Here is a 24,701-nt window from a genome sequence, read left to right on the forward strand (position 1 = left end):
ACCAAGTTTCTTCAGAGTAGGTGGAACAAGGACTTCTTCCATGACAACATTACCCCCTAACGCATTGTTCCGACTCTCCAAGCAGGACAAATGCACCCTGCTACAACACAAAAACCTCTCAGGAATGCCTTGAGGAACACAGCAAAGAGTTCCAGGCATAGACCTTCTCTCCAAACTCCCTAAATCCCAATTAGATCAAGCATCCAGGTGTTGCACTGGAGCAAGTTCAGTCCTCAAAGACCCCACCTGGTAACCAACATAAACTGGAATCAGATACATCAGAACATTGTAAACGTTTTGCATCCATTAATTCCTCCATTAATTCAAGCTGTTTTGATGGCAGAAGGAGGACCTAACAAATCTTAGGGTTTTAATGTTGTGGTAGGTGATTAGTTAGAGAGGTAATTTGTCCATCATACTCAGCTTTTCAATCTGTGTGTCTTCTTACAACTCTTGCTAGCAAAGAGCAGATTTTTTTGCTGTGGTTAGCCAGGTAATTGTGACAGTATTAAGAAGGCATGGGTAATTACAAACTAATGACTTCTCCTATTGATGACCCGGTTTTTGGGAGATGAGAGCGAGAAATGATGGGAGATGCATCTCAGACAGTCTACATCACGTTCAAGGTAATTACCTCATGAAGAACTTTTAAATATGTATCATTTAGTGTTCACATTTGCCTCATGTACTTGTTCATGGCCCATTAGCATTGGCCTGGTTTCAGCTCAATGGCTCAGGTGTTGGGAACCTTGTTTACAAGACACTTAGGCACCGTTCAGAACATCCACTTATCACTATATAGTCTATTACATAGCCATTTTGTAGTGCTATTCAATTTCTCAATGGTAAATTTCATTCACCTTCTAGTGCACTACAAACTCATAATGAGGCACAATGAAATGTAGTGCGAAATTTAACAACAGCCGTCTCCCTTTGTCCCCTGGTGAGTTTCCTCAGTAACAACAGAGTGAGTGGGTGGACAGGCGGACAATCCCAACACAGATCTAGAGTTTCTTGAACCCTTTCAGAGATGTCGCTATATGCCCAGATCTCTACATTTAGTTTGTTGACTCCACTGTTAACATAACTAATGGAGAAAAAGGACAACGCTCCAATAATAAGCGCCCAAGTTGTAATAAATCGGAATTATCCTTTCTCAAAGACATCTGGGTCGGTGTACATAAACACATACATGCATATTGGTGGCTGCTTACAGCTCCCAGCTCCCAGCACAACTGCTTTCCACTCAATTACATATGCAAATTGCTTGGGTCCTGGTTTCCACTGGGAGAGAGGGCCCCGTGTGACGACAGCTCATTGAGTCGTGCTGTGTTGGGAATTAAGACCTGGGAGAGCAGAGTAGCATGTGTGCCCAGACAACAAGACCAGACAGGATAAGATAACCTTTCTGTAGGGCTGGTTTTCAAACCCCAACACATTCCGGTACCAAGTGATGTGCCTGAAAGATGGAGTATTGAAGACTAGCAAGATTTTGCATCAGTTGTCTGGCTCATTTTCTTCTTTTTACTTTTTCTTGTTTATTCCTAATTGTAGAAACAACTGTTGTTTTACCATAGCCCCATGCACACAGAAGCTTGCAATTACAGCATTTGTTTTACAAAAAATAATGGATGTACAATACCGTTCTAAAGTTTAGGGTCACTTAGAAATGTCCTTATTTTTGAAAGAAAAGCAGTTAGTTTTTATCAATGAAGATAACTTTAAATGAATCAGAAATACCTTTTGGACATTGTTAATGTGGTAAATTACTATTCTAGCTGGAAACGGCTGATTTTTAATGGAATATCTCCATAGGGGTACAGAGGAACATTTCCAGCAACCATCACTCCTGTGTTCTAATGCTACATTGTGTTAGCCTATGGTGTTGAAAGGCTAATTTATGACTAGAAAACCCTTGTGCAGTTATGTTACCACATGGATAAAAGTGTGAGTCTTCACGGAAAACATGAAACTGTCTGGGTGACCCCAAATTTTTTGAATGGTAGTCTACATTCAGACAAATCAGATAAACAGACCTTTTACTTCTGACATAAATCTTTATCGAAACCCACCTACGGAAGATTGTTGTTTCATCGTCTTTGTCTATAAAGTTTCTTTTGACAGTTTTCAGTTCACTAAGGACTGTTTCATAACAGCAAGTATAAGGGTCCTTCTCAGGCTCTCAACTGACAAAGATTCTTGCCAGATAGGAACCTTGTTTTTTTTTTTCAGTCCTCATCATTATAGAGAGTTGAGTTGCAGTTTGTTTTACATTGCCATGCTGTGGTGGTTTACATAACAGCCCAACAGGGACGCCATTAGAATGAATAAAAAGAGGCAGATACTCACTGAAAACCTTGAGAAGTGATCTTCTCTTGGTGGAGGATTTGGACAAAGAAGCTGGAGGGCCCCTATTAAATTCTGTGTTTCAAAGTTTGAGGCCTTTAACTAAGCAGGAATGTTGCCACAAAACACTTTTTCAGCTTTAAATCATGATAGCTGTGGAACAAGCTACTAAATGGCCTTGAGGTCAAACTCCATTTGTGGTTAAACTGAGTATCAGTCATGACACGTTTTATTGACATTTCTGTGATGTTATTTGCTTTTATATTTCCTCTCTGAATTCAACAACATCTCACAACGTGGTAAGATAATTCCACTTGTTTCCAGCGGAGTCTCACTTCAACTTTATTGATACCTTAAATCAAGTCAGATAGAGCCCGGTAAAAACAAAATGTCATCAGATTACGTTAATCCCCCGCCAAACAAGATGATGCACAGAGTCGAATGAATGTTGCATTTCTTTCCTCTGCTCAATAAAATTAATCTAAGATGCGCAGACAAAGCAGACACCGAAACAACTTGTTGAGAAACCCTGTGCAGCACCTCGCCGCCGTCTTCCATCACGTCACAGTCACACCTCCCTGAAGGTGAGCTGAGAAACGACGTGAGTTTGGTTGGAAAGGAGAATCAGGAAAGCAAACACGGGCAACACGTTGTTGTGCGAGGTGTCAGATAGAGGAAGGTGAGAGGTCTGAGAGCGTTTTCGCCCACCGTGGCAACAGCGCAAATGCATTAGCTGGAGGTGTTCTCCTGCATTATACATATTAACTTCCTCCCCGGCTGCTGCATTTGTATTACACTGGAGGTGGCGGACGAACACGACCGGCAAAATCCCACGTCTTGGCTCGACTTCAGAGGAAAACACTGATACACAGAAAAGACTCTAAAGGAGGTCAACTTTTACACATGACCCCAAGCAAAAAGCTAATTAAAGATTAAACATTTATTGTGAGCAAACACACATACAGACACACTTGTAGTCTTATAATCTGTATAGCTGGTTTAGCATTTTATTATTTAAAAATGTCACAAATCACCTTCATTACCATATCTTTGGTAAGCTTTCATATGGGTGTTATTTCCCGCCAAAGAAAGCATATTTAAACCAATTTAAATTAAGCTAAAATGAAAGAAATAGACAGACCTAGAGAGTATGTGTGTGTGGTAATGCCGAGACTGACAGTGAGGCTAGATACAGTCAAGAATTGGTCGGTTTTTTATGTGTGTGTGGTACGTAACTGCCTGTCCTAGATTCAGCCCTGTTATCTGCTAGCTACTCCCTCCATCTGAAGCCTCCCAGAGCGCAGAGATTGTGACTGACAAGGGCTTGATACACTCTCCCCTCTCTTTGTGTCTTTTTATTTTCTTCAGCCACTGTTTGAAAGCAGCTCCTGTGCGCATTTCAAATACAAATGCATATTAGGCAGTTCACTCGGCTATATTAAACACACAGGTTTCCCAAATTATACAGAAATGAAGACACCAAATATTCTGCTTCACAAAAGACAATGAGCGAGGAAACAATGCTCTTTTTTTTTTTGCAGATTACACCCCTCCCACATACCAGTCCTCAAAATCATTGTCTCTGAATGCAGATGCTGCATTTGCCTTTGGACAGTTCTGAAGGGAATGCACCCTAAAGACATTGTGTGGATATAAACAATGCTCTTTCAATTCTCCTATACATTTAAATGAACAAACTCCTATCTATAAGTGAAGGTGAAACTTCAATCATGGGGTTGGAACCAGTAGTTTCACAAAGCAAAGCATACCTCAAGGCATATTTGCCGGCTTTGATCATGAGACTGTAAGGCACCTTTACAAATAATTCATATTTCCAATTCTCTACTTCAAAAGTAGTGTATCATCCTGTTTCAGGATGGAGAAGCAGATAACCACTCTAATCTGACCACAAACTGATATTTTTGAAATAGATTATGAAGAATGGAATGTTTGTAAAGCTAATTGGTTCTTTAGCTCGTCAATCTACTCCAAAGTATGCTTAGTGACACAAACCTTCCACCAAACTTCCCTCCATGTATCCTGTTGCTAATTGGAGCATCAATGAATACCCAAGAAATTTCAGATAGCCTGATTATGGATTGCTTTCGCCTTGAATAAAACTTCTCTTCATAAAGGGTTTATCACATAACTCATGGCTTGACAATGCTGGATCATTTCTAAGGGTAAAGGACAACCCCAGGAGGGTGAAACACCGCAAAAAAATGCAATGCTAAGTGTCTTCTCTTGACAAGGGCCCACTATTGTACTGATAGAGATTGCAGCTCAGGTCTCAGAACATGTTGTCCACTAACTGCAAAGTTCCAGCTTATTTGTATATCAAAATGTCCTTGGACAAACCCAAATTTGCTCCTGATGGCAGGCGAACACCTAACTTTATAGATCAGTTATGAAAAAAAAAGTTGTGGAACATTCCTGGTGTTTTACCTCCTCCATCATACACTATTCAGGTCAATTCAGTTTTATTCATATAGCGCCAGTTCACATTTGTCACCTCATAGCACTTCACATAGTAAGGTTAAGACCTTACAAATTCAAACAAAGAACAGAGAACCCAACAATACAAAGCTGCCATTGGATTCCTTATGAGCAAGCAGTCGGCGATGGTGGGAAGGAACCAAAAACCCTCCGACATAACCAGGCTCAGGGAAGGCAGGCATCTGCCTTGACCAGTTGGGTTAGAGTGGGGTTGAGTCACTAAATGGACCAAGAGTTTGGACCACTAATGGTGGGTTCAGACAACGCGACATCAACACAGAAAGAACCCAACCAAGGACAAGAGTTGGGCACAGCAATTGATAGTTTAACCTACTGCATCATAATTGACAACAACTGATGCTGCATCTTGGACATTGCATAACATCCTGATAAAAAAGACTGACCAGACAGAATTTTCTACCTCCTCTCACATCCTGTAACAAAATCCACCAACTTATTGATTCATAATGTTGACCAAAAGGAGCTCGAAGTCCTCTCAGCAAACAGAACAAAATGACTGACAGGCTAAAGGAGAGACTACCCACAGATGAATCTTTCTTTCATTTTTAGGTGTTTGTGAACACAAGACAGCCAGTATCATTCAGTTTATTTATTTTTCTTGTTTCTGGTTAGCAACAGGCACTTCCTTCCAGATGATAAATCACACTGGTGTTAAATCATGGCATGAATTAGTCTTTTTTAGAGCCTAATCTGATGCAATTACTATCACTTCAAACCAAAGTATTGTGTTGTTTGAACCTTGTTTTACCCTGAAAACTCCAATCACACAACATTTACAGCTGCTGAAGAATCACTTTAATATTGACATGTTAATGCTATGACTTATACAATTTAAGGGCAGAGCCAATGCCTATAACTTTCACCTAAAAGTTCTTCCTATTAATAGCCTATAACTGATTAGTAAATGATCAGCCATAAATGAAACCATAATTATAACTTATAAATCTTTCGTAAATTTTGACGCATTTGAGAAATCTCTTTCCCAATGTCATTAGCGACAAGGGAACCTTTTCCTGTTTGACACTCAATCTTCCATAACTATAATGCATCACTTTCTCCTTCGCTGTCTCTTCTCCTTGATCTATTTCCCCACTTCTTTACATTTTCTGTGACTGCCTGATGTTCGGTGTACCTCAGCTGTCTCCTTCCTTTCTCCATCACTCTACCTCCCACTGATGGATCTCTCTATCGCCATCGTTCCCCACAAGTCTCTCTGTGGCTGTCGATGATAGACGGCGGGTCTAAGCTCTCTATTAGAGGATGGAGACAATGATCAAACCTCGGGAAAGCTCTTTCTCTCTTCCCCTTTTTTAATTACATTCTTCTGTCAAGTAAAAAAGTGGAGAAGCGAGTGAGAGGGAGGAGAGGAAGAGAGGAACCTCTGAGCAATTATTCTCGACTTAATTACATAAAGTTGAAAAAACCCAAACCTCCCCGCCTGAAGCCGTGCGAGTGTGGGGGAAGTAGAGCTTCACTATATAGGTCTGCACCTGAAAGACTTCCCTCTGTTGCTGATGACTGCCATTCAGGTGTCAGCCGCCTACACATGGGCACCATTGGGAGTTCTCATCTCCATGACGACTTTATTCTGGCATGGGGAAACAGTAATATAATGGCGGCAACAACAAGTGATATGAATTTAAATTGGGAAGCTGCATTGTGTTTGTTCACAGATGAAATACGTGACTGTCATTTTATGTCAATACAGAGTCAGAAAGTCTCCTATAACCAACTCAAGTTGTCAGAGTAATCTCATTTGAATTCATATTTAGTACAATACGGCAGGTATTAATCAGTGATCATCAAATCTGTGTGAAATAATGTGAAAATTAAGGATTTTGTTAGGTTAGAAGGTGTGGTTTACCTTTCAGTCATGTCACAGGTGTTAGTTTGCTGTTCTAAATTAATGAGCCAATATCAAACGAAAGGTAAAAGTAGCAAGCGCTAACTCCAGATAACTTCGAGCTAGGGTTCTTTGCGTAGCCATGAGAAAGACCATAGTTGAATAAACTTCTAAAAACACACAAATGTCATTTAACCTTGGCAGTACCTGATTCCTAGTCTCACACCTCATTATCATTATGCTATAGGAGGGAAAAACACACCACGTATGGGGCGGAGCGAAGCCATGGATGCAGAAATGCCGTCCTCTCAAAATAGTACCAGAGTTGAATTCTACTGGTGCTTATTAAAATGGATATTTCAGAGAAAGAAAAAACTAGCACAAATCCCTTAATTCTGCAACTTTAAACGTTAATTCGATTTAAACGGGTGAGTTATATAAAAACGTACTTCCTTTACAGTTGTCATGAACAAGGAAATAGCTACAGAGATCAAAACCGTATATTGCATCAGGCTGAAAACAGGTTGATTTCTGCTATAAAGTTGATCATTTTAACATTAGTGTCTCTTGGTAGCGACTCGCTTTTGGAGGCAGCCTCAAGTGGTCATTCTAGGAACTACAGTGTCAGCCACATCTGCATTTGCTTCATTTTACAGCCTCCTAGGATGCCCTTTGATTGCAAAAACCTCTTCCAGTTTGGCTTGATGTTGCCTAATATCAAAAATAACTGAAACCGTGTAGTAAAGCAAAATGTAAAATAGCCTTAAGTGTAAATTATGACTATTTTAGTTTGGTGGAGACAAACTGCCTGATGCAACTTACATAAATGCTTTAGGTGTCCGGTTGTCTTGTTAGATGTTATCTCTGATATATTAGACACTTTCACTTTAGTGAAAATCCGCTGATCCCAAGAATATCTAAGTTCCTATGCATTCTGATCATATTGTCAAAACATCTATGTGAATGCAGAAAATGCACAGGTTTCGTATTAGGCATGTAGGCGCTGACACTAATTCTCCACAAGGATATACAAAGCTCAGCAATCAAAGTGTTAAGGAGTGACAACAATACCTTCTATAAGTTGTGTTAATTTGGCCGGTGCTTTGTCAGAACATAAATTCTTTAATTAAAAACACTTTGACACCAAGAGCAACCCAACAAAATGTTCTTGTTGGAGGCATTCTGGGGTTCAGTGCCTTGCAGTAGCATGGACTTCCAAATATACCGGCAAATTGCAAGATCTGCTTGATATTGTTGTAGCAAAAAGGGCATGTTATATGGAGACACCAATGTGTCTAATATGTCTGCTTGAACCACTTTAAACTTTGTCGCATGTTTCCACAAAGTGTAGTTTCATTGTTAAATTGAAAGCTCAACTCAGTTGCAATGAAGTCAATTCAGTTCTGTTTATATAGCAGCTCTTCAGAACATTAACTAAGAGCACTTCACATAGTAAAGTCGAGATTTATAGTATTGTATTATGGAGAAAAGGAAACTATTAGTTCCCTGTGAATTTCACTGAATAATACAGCTCTTGTTGAATTGCCAGGAAGAAGCGAGTGAGAGAACATTTATGAAGAGGTAAAGTAGTGGATGTAGACCGGATGCAAAACACTGTGAACCTTGGCTTAATTATTCCTTAAGAATATAAAGTGAAATGGCACAAAAATAAGATTTTTACTGTTTTAAATAGTGTTGACATGTGAAAATGGTACGAATTTCACAAAGCAAAGCCAGACAGACATCATATGCTATGCAGTGCCACAGTGTACCCTGGCCTCAATGAAGATTTTGACCTTTCTTGTTTTTTGTAAAATCTTGAGTTTTTCTGTTAAATTTGTATTCTCTTGTAAACTCCTGCTCTCTGTGCCCATTGTCTATATCTAGAGCTTGACAAAGGTATTACATCAGACCTGTCAGTCATGTGACTGCACACCTGGAGACATTGACTATAATTAGGTGCTCTCTTTGTCTGTGAGTATTCACATCCTGATGAAGGCGTAAGCCGACACGCGTTGGTGTGCTTTTTAATGTTCCTGGCCCTCCATTAAAAATCCTCATATTTGCAAACGATGAGTGCCTGGACCTTCTCTTTTGTAGACATCATATGCTGTAATGAATCCAAAATTTGAAATATTAAGATATGAGGCAAGAATTTCAACACATTTTATGAATAAATATGATAGAAATCTGGGCTTTTTGGCAGTGCAAAGGTACTGTATGTATTCAAACCCAGTTGTTTCATTATTTGCTGTGCATAGATTCGTCATTAAGATTGACTTTGCTGTACATTTCCCTCTATCCAGTGTTGTGTGTGCCTTATTTTACATTAAATTTGTTTAAGATGACACCTATAAAGATTTTTTAAATCAAGTCTGTCGTCTGTCTTTGGCTAATCTGTAGCATCCATCCATTTTTCAAAAAATATCCTGCTCAAGGTCTTGCAAGGTTGAGGCTAATCCCAGCAGGCTTTGGTACAGCCCGGACAGGTGTCTATCTCTATGCCTATCACATAAATACATAAACAGACGAACCACATTCACATGCAGCCTCAGGCGTCAGGTTCGACCTTCTCGCCGTGACTTTGCAAAAACTACCGAGTCTGGGTTCTCCGGTTTAATTCCAGAGTCGCTAAAAACGGGTCTGCAAACTAATCAGCAGAAGTAACACAGCAACAAGAAATAATTCCATTCCCTGTTTTTCATTACCGCAATCACTTGGGAACACTGCGAGAGCGGAGATAAGATTGAACGAGGGCATCTCGTTTCTAATTTCTGCTCGTGTTTCATGTGGGAAACTTTCAAATTCTCGGGGGTTTTCTTTGGAGGATGGACACAAGCTCACAGATGAATCAAGGAGGGACAACCTCCACCAGGTTAACTCACACAACTGTCCTCTTATTTACACCAAAAAACTTTACATTAATGGATACAGGGATGATTTGAGAATAAAGGAAATATCAATTATTTTTATAATGTGAATTGTTTTTAGCTTATTTCATTCTTTAACCTCTTCAAACCTGGAGGTCTGGAGTGGGACAAGTCAATTTTTCAAAGGTTTCCAAGTATATTACAGTAAGTGAACAGGTTGCCTGGTACTATTCTGACTAAAATAAACGTTGCTTTGTTGTGCTTCATATCTGTTGTATCAAATTTGGTGGAGACTTTTTAGAACAGGTTTCTGACACAATGACATAAGGCTGATAGTTACTATCACTTTTAGAGTTCTGATTCAGGCATATGGGTTCTGTAAAGCGTCTTGAAACAGTCTGAACTGTAATTGGCGCTATATAAATAAAATTGAATTGAACTAAACTGATTATGTGGAAGGAAAAGTGCCAGTTTTTGCTGAAGTTGTGCAAATCTGACTCTGTCCCGATGACAAGGATCACAAGATTTATTATATTTCTGAATTGTCTCAAGTGTCTTTAATCCACAGAGCCAGAGGTTGTTCATTTTGGCCTTCAGGGATGTTTTTTTAAACTCCTATTTCAATTTTTCAATGAAGTATAAAGTCCTGCAAATTCTATTGAAACAGCACAGTACTAGAAATAACTCAAAAATAACTCAAAAAGGGGGCAAAATGTCATTTTTTGCCCTACCTGAAACCAACATGTACAAATTCGATCCACAGGTGTTAATAATTCTGGGAAAAAATGGCAGCTTTACATACTATACATGTGATAGTACTTACATTTTTAATTTGTTTCCATACTTGTTCCCTGTCTGCACCACGTAAAACACTGCCTGCAGTTCAACCCAGTCCAGTTAAAGGTCTTTTTTTGGCTCTTTTTTTGTTGGTTTTTACAGGATCTGGTGGAAACAGTTAATTTTTGGCAATTTCTTTCAATCAGATATGTAAAATACAGTGATTTTGATCACATTTAGTGATTTGCAATGATGGAGCTGCTGGTCACACATAATTAATTCAAGGACTCAGAATGTTAAAAAATGTTCATGATTCTTTCTGTTTTTACATTTTCTGGCTCTGAAAAGTGATTTCATTTGGGCATTTCTATGAAAAACATACAATAGTCAGTGCTGATAAATCAGTGATAAACACTAAAATCAAGCTTGCATTCACTGAGTTACAGAGTCCATGTCGATAAAAAGTTGGAGCTAGACAGACGGAAAGCAACCTTTGAGAACAAAAACAGTCCAAGAAATCAAAACAAAGCACTCCATGTCAAAACATGAAACTCCACACACAGCCTTTGGCACAAACATGGGAGTGGCAGCAGAAAAGAAAAGAGTGAGAGAAAAAGAGTGAGAGACGAAGCGAGGCGGCATCGGATCACGCTTTGGCACTTTGACATTAATTGTGGCCAATTTGCCAGCAGCTTCACCGCTAAGGTTAATCAGCTAACCATCTCAACCTGCAACTGCCACAAACACTCCGGAGCATGTCCGGGCAGAAGACACCGACAGGGAGGGAAGGAAGGAGGGCTTTGACCTTGCAAACTTGGAGCGGCGAAAGCAGAAAAACACCTTGAACGACTGAAGGGAGAGCAGCAGAATGTGGGAAGTCACTAGCAGATGGAAAGAAAAAGAAACTTGTAATGAACTCAGGAGGAAATCACAACAACGCAGAAAAAGACAGACAGAAAGAGCAAAAAAGCAGAGAATATATGGACATTTATATACATTTTCACTTGTTATATTTACATGTGTATCACAGTACATGCAACATACATACAAAAATGTCTTTTCTGAGGGGGGAAAATGGAGCAAAAAACAAAGCTGAGTATTTTTAATTACTTTATTGACAAAAAATGAATTAAAAGTGAAATAAACTGCTTTTATCCAAGAGCTCATTGATGTTAAAAATACTACAAAAAATGCTAGCTTTACATTCTATAGATATTTTACTACTTACATTTTGAATTTGTTTCCATGCTTGTTTCCTGTTTGTAAAACACAGCCTCCAGATCAATCTAGTTAAAGGTCTCTTTTTGACTCTTTTTTTTGTGACTTGTTTTTTTTACAGGATCTGGTGAAAACTAGGGATGTCCGATATTAGCTTTTTTGCCAATAACCAATATGCCGATATTGTCCAACTCTCAATTTCCCATTCCGATATCAACCGATACCGACATACGTGATACACTTGTTTACATGCTTCACAACAGTTTGATGATGTCATCATTTGTGCACCAGTAAATGTCGGTGAAATCTAGGCATTATTTTATCGACTTTCATGACAGGCAAAAAAAAAAAAAAAAAAAAAAAAAAAAACAGATAATGATACTGATCGATGTTACATTTTTTGCCAATGTCAGGCATCCCTAGTGGAAACCATAAAATATTTGGTAGTTTCTTTGAATTGGATAAGTAAAACACTATAATTTTCATGAAATGAATTTTTTTTAAGCTAAGATTTGGTTCATTTGTCCCGATATAACTGCAGGTCACACATAATTAATTCAAGGCTCCTCAGAAAATTAAAAAAATGAATGATTATTTCTGATTTTACAGTTTTTTACTCCCATAAATTAAAAAAAATTGGGCATTTCTTTTAAAAACATGTAATAGTCAGTGTTGATAAATCACTGTCGGCACATCCTGCAGTTCAGCCTAGCTCAGTCTCGTTTTGTTTTTTGCAGGATCTGGTGTAAAACTGTTAATTTTAGGGCATTTTTAAAATATGTGACATTTAGAATAAAGTGATATTAATTAAATATGATGAATTTAAACTGAGATTTGGCTAATTTTCCTCATGGAACTGCAGGTCAAACATTATTTAACTGAATGTTTCTGTTTTCTGGCTCAGATAAATGACAAAATTTGAGTTTTTTTAACATAATTTTTCACTGGATTTCAATACAAACATGGTGCTTTATGATTGTTTACCATTTACCACTGTTGTCAGTGATACATCTACAGCAACTGTTTGCACTACACAGCTTTCACACTGTATTATACCTGTTTCAAATACAACAACAGCGCTGTGTGGATAGATCTTTGTGTACAACCAGTGGGGTGAGGGTGCAGAGATGACCAATGGAAGCCCTAAGACTGATAGACAGCAGATTGACAAAGCCTGGAATGGCAGCTTACAGTAGACGGACCTCCATGTCGCCTCTGACCGACACAATTAAAAGCATTACGCTGCCAAGAGCCTCTCATGCAACACACACACTCGTCTGCCAGCCCTGCCCTGTCAGCTCCGCCTGGCAAAATTCAATTACCACTTATCACCAGTGACAGGGAGCATCGCTCTGACTGGCATAAATATCCCTGCTGCTGCTGCTGCTGGACACACACACACCAACACACACCAACACACACCAACACACACCAACACACACACAAGGGAAGCCCAGCCAGATGAAAGCAGAGCCGGACCACATCCAGAAACATCTCAGTGTACAGTGCTGTTAACGCTGTGAAGTAACCCAATCTGTGGTTTTCACTTATTGCAACATTGGGCTGTTTTTTTCTTCTAAGGGGATTCCTATGACTGTAACACGAACAGATATGGGTGTTTTTGTTGATAAGCTATCTCTCACGTTAAAGTCAGGCAATACTTTTACTTTAAAAAGTAAACACATCTGGAGTGTAAACTGATTCCTCAGTGTCCAAACTTCAACAATAAACCCACAATTATTAAAGTAAATGTACACCAATGAGCCAGGATATTATGGCTGTTAACCAATGAGATGAATTATAACAGGGCATTTAACCCTTTAAACGACACTCATTGAAATACTTTGAAATTCAAAGTTTCAACCCGAGAGTGTTACTAGAGGACAGAACACTTTTTACTTTTTTTTTATGCTCACTTATCCGATGAAGGGCTACAGCTTTGGGATATATTAGATGGCATCTATACAGTTGAAGATACAGGAGAAACTGATTGGTATGACCAGTCGTGAACACCTAATGAAAGTATTCTAAGGAGGGATAAACCAACAAGATGTTGGATTAGAAAAGTCTTATTTGGGCGTCCCGACAGCTCAACTGGTTGAGCGGCCGACCCATGACCAGATTCCAGCTCACGGCCCTTTACTGCAGCTCTTCCCCTCATTCTTCTCCCTACTTTCCTGTCTGCCTCTCTACTAACCTATCAAATAAGGCCAAAAAACAAAAGTCTTGTTTGTGGCAGACAACATTCCCACAAAAGTCTTGTTGCCAAACATGACAGGGAACCTTCAGAAGTCTAGTAGACTGCATGCCTCCACGGATCGGAGCTGTTTTAGTGGTACAGTGAATTCTATTGGTTGTGATGCCATTCTGTATTGTTTATCTGCTAGCTGTTGTTTTGCATTTTCCTCTAGACGTCAACAAGAGCTCTCTGCAACCCTGCAGTACACGATGAAGTCACTGTGAGGGAGCTGCAGGCATCCCCTCACTAAACTGGTAGACATGGTTTTACACAAACACTCCCAAATCCACTAATTAACTGAATATTATTATATTATATATTATATTATTATATTATTTTAAAAAACTAAGTAAGGAGAGAAAGGAGGAGGCCCAACTCCCATCTCTGGTATTCCATTTGATAAATAGTGCAGGTTTCACTCTTTCAGGCAGATCAGTTGACCCACTGAAGAAGAAAAACATTCAATCACAATGACTAACACAGTACTGGGGCTGCAAAATAATAAAAAAAAATAATCACAATCATGATTTTGGCTTCCAGCACTGAAGTACTGATGCTTAAAATGTGTTCTGCACACAGTAAACTTTACTCTTAGAAACTTCTATTCAAGTAGATGAAACTACCTGCTTTCAGTTTAAGTAAGTGTGACACTAAAACGCCTTATTTTACTATTTCTAAAGTCATTTTTGTGTAACTCAACTGTCTGAGTGAAGTGCAGCCACCTAGCAGCACCTACAGGAACCTGCATGTGAGGCTTTTAGGGCACTTTATAGAGTCTGTCGATAAGCGGATGTTCAGGAAGTGAGGAGTTTAGCCCGTGTTCAGTTTATAGAAGTGATATCAGATGACCTCCAGGAAAAGACTGGTAACAAAATGCACAGAGTTATTACCAATCTTTACATCAATGCAAAAGTAGGGAATGCATCAGCATGCAAGGAGGTAGAGGTGCAACCAAATCATGACATGGTGCCACCAACTGGGTGCTACAAGTGAAAAAGTTAGTCTGGAGTCCTGATATTTCAACCCAAAACACAATGTGCCAAAACAAAACCATGATCACACATAAAAAAAAGTCCCATAGAAACTGCTTTATTTCCCAGCACAGTATATTGTCCTGTTGACAGCAGCTTCAGATCAGAAAACGCTTGTTTTATTCCAGCAGACAGATACACACAACGCATTTTGATGTTTAATTTAGGGGATTTTTTCCGACAGTCCCCATGACGAACGATAAAATCCTTTCAAGCTTAGTTCAAAAGCTCATCGATATTTTATAGCACACAGTGAGAGAAACACAGCAATGCATAAAACTGTGATATTATTTTGATCAGTTTGAGCGGCGGACTCTTTTCTTTCACAGAAAAGACCCACGAGCAAGTTGTAATAACTGTAAATATGCAAATATTTCCCGCCAGGGAGGCTGCTGCTGCTGCGAATTACCGATATTTGCATGGCGTTTCCATTATCATCCATCATCCGTCGCTTCACTGCTCTCGTTGTGATGAAGTCATGGTTAAAGTAAACAGCTTTTCGTACACAAAGTTAGCAACTGAACGAAACAATAAGCAAGTGTTTTTCATGGTTTTCATGGCTACATTGAAGTTTTTTTTCTTCAAGGCTGCCCGTAAGTGAATAATTTTACAAGAACTTCAACAACATCTAGCTAAAGAGGTAATTGAAGTGCTGACTGGTCTTTTCACCACAAGGTCAACTATCTGTGCTATAGAGAGCTGCAGGAGGAAAGTGACCGCAGCTCTCGAAAAGTGAAGCACATTTTGGGCGATGCGTTTCGACAGGGTTGAAAAGTACGCAACACGCTCCTAGCCTGGAATTCAATCAAAGCTGAACCTGCGAGTTGGCAAAATGGACCTGAAATGGGTTTAAACAAAAACACAAGGGTGGATAATGATCTTAATTGCTGCAGAGAGGTTTGATACTGCGTGCGTGGGAACAAAAACCCATTAGCTCAATCATTTCACAACACTGTTGCAGGGCACTTGTGTGGTGGAGATAATTGATTTGAACAGATATGGAGTATTTAATTGGCTGGCAGACAGTGTTTTGGGAAATTTGACAAGAAGTGGGTTTTTTAATAAGGAAAAAAGAGATTTCTCAGCAGTGTGAAGGGATTTTGTGAGATGTAAATCTTTTTTTTGCCTGCCTAGCTTTAGGCAGCTGGAATACAAAGGGAACTGTGGACTATGGAGTGGAGGCTGAAAGTCACACACTCAACACATCATTTGTCTTCCCACAAATCTGACTTCACTCCACAGTAATTTTATTACCATCTCTCTCAGAATGACTGTCTTTATGCTTTTTCTTTTTTCCTTTCCTTTCTATTTTCTCAGCTCACTTTCTTGTTTTGTGTGTTTTCTAGCCCTCCTTGCTTTAGCGTTATTGAAACTGGATTTTTTTAAAAAAATTATAATTTCTAATTTTTAATAATAAATACATGTGAAGAAACAACAATCAAAGCTAAAGTCAGCCCTCAGGGCATAAACTAGCTTGTGATTCCTCGATCTCTATGACTACAAATCGCAGCCTCATGAAGCTTTTAGCACCACATTTATGATTTTAAAAATATATAACCCACCATGATTTGTCTGCTAGCTGTCACTGCAGACCACCCCGCCATCATCAGTGTCATGGCCTCATTTATGGCCCTCTAAGAATGCTGTGTCCAATTTACAGGGCTCTATCCCTACAAATCTATCCAATCAATGGGATCACTGCCAAAGTCTTAACTAAAGCCTCTGCAGTGTTGTTAACTTGGGCACACGACGGGACTTAAAGCAGCTGCCTTCAGATCCTGATTATTTCATTTCATGTCTTGGTTTAGTGGTAGAATATAAGTAAAAAGGGGGAATTTTTAATTGGGATGCAGAAAGATTCAAACAGCAACAGCTGGGACCTTCGGGTTTCTTGAGAGTCTGAGCACATAACCCAGGTTTGCAATTGGCTGTAAATTAATGAGTTAAAAGTAGACCTTTTTGTACATATCTGGTATTTCCTATGATCTCCAACATTTATTGCTTTGGTATTATGGAGGAAATGAAATATTGATTATTCTAATGTATCACTGGATTTAAAAAAAATAAAAAAAGATCATATTCTAGCTCTTAGTCTTATATTTCTGTCAGCAAGTTCATGGATTCAGATTGAATATTTAACTAGAAGTCAATACTTTAATATGGGACAACATCTTCCATCCATCCATCCATCCATCCATCCATCTATCTGTAACATGTACATGTGGCCCAAATATTTATTTCAATATTTTAGGATTTAAAGGTAGGCTAGTTCAAAAGATCTGGCTCGGCTCTCGGAGGTGATAGTGCAATAATAAAACACAAGAAGACAAGAATTCAAAGTTGGTGTTGGTACCATATATTAAAGTGAATTTTGACATACAAAATATAATATAACCATAAATTATAACCAGAAACAGAAAACCCAAATATTTACAATCTGCAGAGATATTGTTTAAGTGCACTTGAGTGGAGTATTTACAAAATAATAATCAAAAACAAAAAACAGCTCAGCCCACAATGGGGAAACCAGTTTGGGATCTAGTCACACGCACGGATGGATTTAGGACTGCACAGTTCGGTCCGGACAGGTTGTTCAGTTCATTCTGACCGGGTATAATTCAAAGAGTCCTTGAAGGTCCCACACACAAGTTGGCCAATGTCCATGGGCCATAGGCCTCAGGCCTCGAGTGTGCGAGTGAGTGGGTGTGAGTAAACGTGGGGGTGGATAAAGGCTGCCACAGCCTCCTACCAGTACCAGCAGAAGGTGTAGACCGAGGTTCTGGGACTCCAGGTAACTTAGCTCCCCATCTGGGGATTACCCCAACAGGATGCAAGGGGACCTGGCCTAGATAATATATATAAACAGGACCATGCATCAGAAATCATCAACACTAGCTAGTTCATTTCATAGAATCTCAATTATTGTTCAGTTACTTCCAACAATTAATTCTTTTCTTGTGTACACAGTATATAACATCAATGATTCATTCCATAAGTCAGTTCATCCCATTTGCAACAATAGAACAAATAGAAAAGTTCACAAAATCATTTGACCAATGTTTTGCCAAAATGCTATTAATATTTGAATGGTCTTTAACGTAAAGAACGATCATATTTGAATGAACGTGAGCGCTGTATTAGCATGTCAAAGGCTAGGTGCTACGTAGCCAGCCTATAGAATTGCATCGGTTAGACATGCTAATGCTAAGCTAGCGCGACCAACAAACAAACATTTCAGACAGACAGACTCACCAATTCCCTTGACAATCCCGACATATACCGCGGCCAAACAGCTCCTACTCCCGCGGTAGGCGAGGACTAAAAAGAACATAACCATCGGATGAGTATTTTTGATGTTAGAAAGGTTATTTTAATAGAACCAAGCACTACTGACCTGTGGCAGCTATCCAGTGTGTTTCCCCAACACGCTACTGAAGGGGAACCAGCGCCGGGTAGCTTGTATCAAGCAGCACAGGCCGAGCGAGCGACGTGATTGGTCAGCTACAGCTGAGCGAGAGCAAAGGTTTAACAGTCACATGACGAGAGTGACGTATAGAGAGCAAAGGTGAAAGGTAAAAAGTCACATGACTAGGACGACGTATCGTATATTTTATTTTAAATGGATCCTCTATTATTTTAATATAGTCTAATTTAAACCTGGGTTACACATCCATCCATCCATCCATCCATCCATGTTTTCCAGCTCCTCCTGGGGCATCCCAAGGTGTTTCCAGACCAGATGAGATATGTAATCCCTCTGGCAAATTCTCTATCTGCCCCGTGGCCTCCTCCCAGTTGGACATGTCCAGGAAATCTCCAAAGGAACGCCCCCGGGAGGCATCTTCAGCAGATGTCCGAACATCTGCTGGCTCCGTTCGATGCACAGCTTTTATACACAGATGAGCCAAAGCATTATGATTACTCATAGATCTAATACCAGATCTTGTAGTCAAGATGTCAAATGCTGGAGAAAGCCGAAGGCATACAGGCCTGAGCAACTTTGACACAAATCATTACGACTATACCACTGAGTTGGAGCTGCTCTGAAACAGCAAAACCTATGGGGTGCTCCTTATTAGTACCAGTGACTACACAACAACAGGGATTTGAGAAAGGATGCATCATGAACCAGCTACAGTGTTGGAGAACTTGTTTGAATAATTGTCATGTGTGCTGGTTCCAACTTCCAGCTCCAGCTCATCGACAGAATCTGCCCCTAACATCTTGGTACCAGACACCACAAGTCTTGTAGTCACCTTAGTGGGTTGGAGCTGTTTTGGTAGCACATGAAGGACCAACAGAAGACTGAGCAGGGGTGGTCATGAATTTCAAGGTAAAGATGAAATACTATTAAAAGAAACTTGCAGTTATTTTTGTCAAACTACTATTTCAAAGGCCATGAATAATCTTATGCAGAAAACAAAGAAAGAAATCTCCCTGATAATAGTGTGTTATGTTGAATTCCATCAATTATAGTGCAGAAACAGACTCCGGGCCTTTTATTATTATCTGTTTTTGGGAAACTGACTGTAAGTGCAACAAACAAACCAAAGACAGCACGCTTGACAGCTGGAATTAATCATAGTGGAAGAAAAAGGCATTGAATGCGCTAAAAAACAACGAGATGAACCTAATGCAGGCCGGTCTTTTTTCCGATGACTGAATAGCAAGATGTGCTTTAGATGTCGGATCCCTCAGGAGCCCATCAGGCTGAATGCATATGCTTTTCTATTTCTGTTACAATGATTTTCAATTAATAGGACTCTCTCCAACTTAGAGCCCATCGCCACAAAGAGCTCAATTGTTTTTTTTTTTCCTCAAGAGGCCAAAGACGTTTTACTGAAATTAAAAAGTAGATGCAGGAAAGTAAAGTTTTTTCCCTCGCCAGCTTCTGGAAAATGTTCCACACAGTCTTCACCTCAGCTTATACAACTAATATCCTGACCAGGCCGAAGCTTGGAATTGGTTTTGTGAATGAGGGAGAGGAAAAAGTGAGTTTGACATACCATGGAGGTGATTTAACAGCCACAGATGGAGCGAGTCAGGGGATATATCGTCACTTCTTTTAAGTGTCACACCGGATGTCTGCTCATCTTGAACTTAGGATTAGATGAGGGTGTGTGAAAGCTCGGAGTTCCCGAATAAGCATCAAAGATTTGACATTTCAGCTGGCGAGAACGGCTATGTAGCCCGCTTTCTTTATAGATCTTTTGAACTCCAAAGAGTCCCTTCTTATTTTTGTCAAATGAGCATGGGGATATTTATGAATAAGTCAGCTACAACAGAAAATGTCAGATTAAGTTCATGCTTTCGCTGTATGTATCACTGGAGGAATGCAATGCGAGATGATCAAAAGATGATATCACTATCTAACCACCCAATAACAGAGTGTTTATCATTGTAGATTATAGTGGGTATCTGATCCCACTCATAAAACTGAACTTTTCAGTACTCTCTAGAGTGCATTAATGTAAAAATACCAGTTTCATATAATATTGTGACCAAAGAAACCAGCTAAAGAACCTCTCTAATGACTAATTAACAGTTTTATGGTGTTTTTATGGTATTTTATAGTGTTTATCTATGATTGTATCATTGGTTATCTTCAGAATCTGCTTTCTAGTTGAAGCATGTATGGCAGATATTACAACTTATTTGCTGTTGTGTAGTGTAGAGTAGTTTTACAGTGTTTACAATGTTGTAGGTGAAGTGGTGGATAAAAAAAGAGGTGGAGGATTCATAGATCTGTACATTCTAGAGGAAACAACAGTGTAGCATTGCATTTAAGCCTTTTTAAGATAGGAAAGGATTATTTAAATGAAAAAAAGTCCTCTAAATATTTAATTTTTATGCAATCAATACCTAGAGAGGGATGTTAAGAAGATCACTTTCCATTGCTTCTGTACCAGTTACATGTGTTCAATCATGGTATGTCTGAAAACTGGCTGTGCATAAAGGCCTAAATTAAAATTGGTGGAGTTTAAAGCATCCAAAAATACAGTAGACACTTAAAGAAAAAGGAAAGCGCAAGCAGTTGTGCTGTATTGCAGGTAGGAGTATTGATTCAAGTTCAATGAGTTGTGCAAGAAATAAATGAGGTAAAAATGCAGCTGAAATCCAAGTAGGATAGTAAAGACAGCTGACTTATGCGGTTAATAAAAGTGTCACTTTGCATTTCAGAGAGCTATGTAGTTGTATAGAAACAATAATCTTATGAGATATTGGCTGAAAGTAGTTAAATAAGAGGAGATGTAGCAGTTTTCCAACTATTCTAAGGGTTACCTGAAGTCCACATGTGGAATATTTTCACCCAGAAACAGCATTTTGAAATGTAGTTGCAGTTTCACTTCTTGAAACAAGACCAAATGAGGTGAAACAAGCTCTAGCTCCAAAGAAACTTCACTCAATTTAAGAAAAGTCTTGCATTGGAAATGGGTGTCATTATGTCCCTCGGTGTCTAATCTCTGCCACATCGAAGGACTTTAGTGGAGGTGTTTTCACCTTGCTCCCTTCCTGTCAGTGACATAGATAATTACAGCAGTGGAGAGCATCAATCCAATTCCACTCTTCCAAACAGTGGCCTTTCTGATCGTCACCGACTGCACTTACACAATACGATTTAAAGACCGCTGCTTTACACAAGCGCTCTAATTACAGGGAGATCCTGATGGGCGGCGACAGGGAAGACATGATCTTTCATTTCCAACCACAAACGGATCACATTAATGGGCAGATCAGTCAGCAGAGGACGGGTGGGTAGAGACATGACAGACCAAAGAGACGGGGGAAGAGGCTGCGAGATGAAAAAATAATGGGGGCTGACGATTTCACAGCAACACACGGAGAAGTGAAGAAAAAGTTTAGCCACTGGGAGTAGGGATGGAACTGACCAAGCATATAGGAACCCATCGCTTTAATAGAAAAACTGTAGAATGGCTCAATATGACAAGCTAGCACCTGTGAGAGGAAGTGCTGTGACCTGAGAGCGTGAAGCCATAATAAGAAGACATGCCACCCTTCCATCTATGACGCGTCCTGAAAACAGAGCTCTTTATAACAGTATCGTACGGGAGCAGGATGACTAATACTGCTATTATTTCTGCTGCACTCTCATCTCATTGACTCAATTCCAGCAGTCTATCTCTGCCATGAGCAAAAAAAACCTCGCAGCAACCAAACTGAGGAATGATGAAACAACTGGCTACATGAGCTGTACAGGCACAAACTGCTGCTGTTGACTTGAAAACACAAGCTTTCGCTGCTGGGAGCAGTCGCAGGCTCGTCTGACCACAAATCATTACTTTTCGATAGGCAGGAGATCGGATGTGCAACTGTGTGTTTGGCGACTCGTCTTCACAATTTGGTTGAAAATTAGAAAGGATTTCCTGGGATATTTCACCAAACTTTATCTCTTATTCCCAAGAAAAATATCAGTGGATTGGATAAAAAGAGATACAGACATTCAAAAGCAGGAATCCTTATGATATTGATCACATTAAATGCCCACGTTTTGGACTCACTAAAGTTAAGAGTCCAGGCAACAGAGACTTCCGGTTATGGTGGCTACGTAGCAAGATGTTTCCCACTACTCTACTCGTATAACTTTAAATTTGACTAAATCTCTCTCACTCGGAACGAAAACAAATTCCAAAGTCTCGGAGTGATCATGGTAAAAAACAATGTAGGAAAGTTCCAGCTAACAGACTTCCACGTTCGAGGCGAAACTGAGAAAACACCTGAGGCTATGGTGGAGAAGGACGCTAACAGTGGAGTAGGAATGACGGATGGGGGGACGAGCGCGGTGCTGGCTGCCATTAACACCATGAGAATGGAGTTTTCTTCAAAATTTGATGGGATTATAACAGCAATAGAAAATCTGAGAAAGGAAATAAGTGACTGTGCTGAATGAGTGTCACAAGCGGAGCTTCGAATATCAAATGGCGAAGATGTCGTCACCCGGTTGCAAACTAAACTGCAAGCATTGGAGTCGAAATGCAAAACTCTAGAAGATAATGTTCCAGACTTGGAATCACATTCGAGACGGAACAACTTGAGGCTGGTGGGTCTCCCGGATGAGACCTGTGTTCTTTCTTAGAGAAGTGGATTCCAGATGCACTGAACAACACGGATCTGCAATCATTGGTTGTTTTAGGGAAATGCCCACATTTTGTTTTTCTTGCAAGTTTTTATGGATATTATTATAAAAATTGTCTGTTTTCAATGCTATGTATCACTGCATGTACTAACAGCTATCTCTGAATTTTTGTAATACTAAAGAAAAGACGTCAAACTGTGATGTTTCAGGTTCTGGACTCATTAGGAGCAGAAATATGGACATTTATTTGTAAGAGGCTTTGGAGAAATGGATATCCTTGTCGATGTGACCCACAGTGAAGCTAAAAATATGTCTATGCATCGACTGACTTGTTGTTTTTGATCCGGTGCTAATGGTGTGCGTCACTGCCCCTGCTGCCGCTATGACTGTTGAACATGTAATTAACCTATCATTGTTATTAGAGCCCCAGCATGCATCTTTCCTTCTCACCTTGCGCTGTATCTTGTCTCTCTCTCTCTCTCTGCATGTTCCCTGCAAGCCTCCCACGGTTCTTTTACAGTTCAGACCTCTGGAAAGGAAGGTTTTATAAGCGGAGGCCACACTAACGAGACAATAAGGAGCCCAAAAGGTAGAGTACACAACAGAAATGAGTACATTCCTGTGCAATGTCAGTTGAAAGTCAGTTGATGCTAAACTGTATCACCTTAGAGTAATTAGGTTGCTTCTAAGTTTAGATTTCCTTTATTAAAAACACAGGCCCCACAGTATTATGTAATGCAACCAAAGTACTCATTGCTCACATTCAAATCAGCATTTTCAATGGAGACATATTCAACACTCTGCAGGCATGGAAGATAACAATGTTGCACAAATTTATGGAAAGCTCTGCCTTTCTTTAGAGACAGTTTTCCTCTCTTTGCGAAGGAGTTCTAAGGGTTACGTTGCTCTACCTTTCCCTTTAAAATAGCCCAGAGGTGTTTTGCTGGATTCATGCCGGGTGACTCACTTGGCCAGGTTAGAGTTTACATTTCGTTCTTCTTTGGAAACTCTTGTGTGATTTTGGCAGTGTGCTTTGGATCGTTATCATGGCGGAATATTCCTCTTCTGCCAAGAAGCTCCTGCAGACTGATGGTGGAGCTTATCAGCAAGTATTTTTTGTACATTTACTCACGTACATGGCGCCATCTGTAAAAGTCATCTAATCTCATTTGCCCCCATGCCCACTCCCATCGCCCTGCTTCACTGTCAGGACTAAGCATTCACTGTGGTAGAACTGGACAGATTCACACCAAACATGCCGGACGCCATCCGAGCCAAACAAATTTATCTTGGTCTCATCTGACCAAAGAATGTTCTCCCACTATTAATGTTGTTTATCACAGTTTTATCTGACAATTTTGAACTGAAAACTCTTTTTTTTTTTTTTGCTTTTTTGTTGGATATCATCCAAAGACAATGACATTGTGAACTGTCCTTCTTACTGTCTGATCTGTCACAGAAACTCTGATTTCCAAGGATAACCCTTGTGCCAAGTGTGAAACACTCACTGGTCTGTTTTTCAGAGCTAGATTGTACAAGTAGTACCTGGCATCATTGTAGGACAACGACCACTGCAGCCCTGATTAATTCAATTCAATTTTATTTATATAGCACCTATTACAGTCAAATTGTCTCAAGACGCTTTACAGAATCCATATGCCTGAACCCCAGAGCAGCCCTAAGGAGACAGTGGCAGGAAAACACCCTTTAACAGGGAAAAAAACCTCGAGCAGAACCCAGCTCTTAGTGGTACTGTGGCTCATCT

At 39.7% G+C, this 24,701-nt stretch overlaps 1 protein-coding gene and 1 long non-coding RNA gene across 2 annotated transcripts in view; both read right to left on the reverse strand.

The window, feature by feature from the left end:
- Window positions 1–24,701, reverse strand: part of sorcs2 (sortilin-related VPS10 domain containing receptor 2) — a 355,821-nt gene that overhangs the window by 59,690 nt on the left and 271,430 nt on the right. The window lies entirely within an intron of this gene.
- LOC111581323 (uncharacterized) lies at window positions 17,175–18,311 on the reverse strand. The gene is made up of 3 exons (XR_002747244.3): window positions 18,236–18,311; window positions 18,094–18,159; window positions 17,175–17,686 (listed from the first exon to the last, which is right to left on the reverse strand). It is a non-coding gene; the product is annotated as an uncharacterized LOC111581323 (long non-coding RNA).

This window comes from Amphiprion ocellaris, chromosome 23 (genome assembly GCF_022539595.1).
Source record: "Amphiprion ocellaris isolate individual 3 ecotype Okinawa chromosome 23, ASM2253959v1, whole genome shotgun sequence".
NCBI lineage: Eukaryota > Metazoa > Chordata > Actinopteri > Pomacentridae > Amphiprion > Amphiprion ocellaris.